Genomic DNA, 1,104 nt, shown 5'->3' with positions numbered 1-1,104 from the left:
GGGACGGGGGGGGCAGGCAAAATAAACCTGAAACCTCGTTAGTACAGAGAGAGAGAGTTTGCATTAGCACAGCAGCTAACACTGTGTTAGCCACTGCCAGTTACAAGCTAACAAACAAGTTAAACAAATAAAAGATGCTAACTATGATCACCGCTCTGATATGTCTTTTAGTCACCGATTTTGGTGCAGAACAGACTCTTCATCTGAGTCTAGGTCTGACTGAGACTCAAACATGTGGCTAAGTCACTCTGTTTCCTCTAACGCTAACTATGTAGATACAACTTAGATGCAACTACAACTTTTTTAACTTTTTATGTCGGAAAAACATGTTAAACAAAATATTAATCACAGCAGAGTATTTTTACATGGTTTGAAACATGTCTGGAGACAAACTTTAAACTGCCCAGACCAGTCAATGGGAGATGGTTCTCGTAGGTAACAGTGTGATTGGCTATTCTTTTATGTTTGGAACCATCTGGAGCTAATAATTCTAAAAAATTCCCAAAGATGTATAACTTAATTTCTTGTATCTGAAGATTTTAAAACGTATTTAACGTAACAATTGTTTCTCTCAGCGAATTCAGTAAAAATACATTTTCTCATCAGTTTCAGTATAGAATTCTAATTCATAATTTATCATTTATAATGTCCAACTGTGTACAATCACTGAATGAATCTGATATTTGCTGACATGCTGTATGTAAAATGTTTTGCTAGATATTCATTTAGTCGAAATGTAGAGGAAGTATAGGGCTTTTATTTTAGTGGTTGGATTTTCTTTGTGAATAAGAAATTAAGACTGACTGATGCAGCATATTTGCTACACTGCTCTTAATGAGGTGGGGTTCATTCTCTCTCTCTGCATGTTTCACCTTGTGCCGCTGCAGCCTTTATGTTAATCTGACAGTGTTCACTTCACACTTGCCATGTTGAAATTGATATGGAAATTTTACAAGGTCCGACCTTGTAATCGCCGCCGTGACTTTTATGTAGAAGTGACTCTGGCACTTGTTCAGACGTGAGATGACAACTTAAACCGCTGTGACATTTACGTAACAAGGCGCATATCTGAGAGGGGCTTGCTTTTTATTTTTGTAGCTGTGA

Source organism: Seriola lalandi, unplaced genomic scaffold, assembly GCF_002814215.2.
Source record: "Seriola lalandi dorsalis isolate HSWRI2012SDOR001 ecotype SW California unplaced genomic scaffold, Sedor1 jcf7180002054346, whole genome shotgun sequence".
NCBI lineage: Eukaryota > Metazoa > Chordata > Actinopteri > Carangiformes > Carangidae > Seriola > Seriola lalandi.
The sequence above is the reverse complement of the archived record's forward strand: the minus strand, read 5'-3'. Positions refer to the sequence as shown.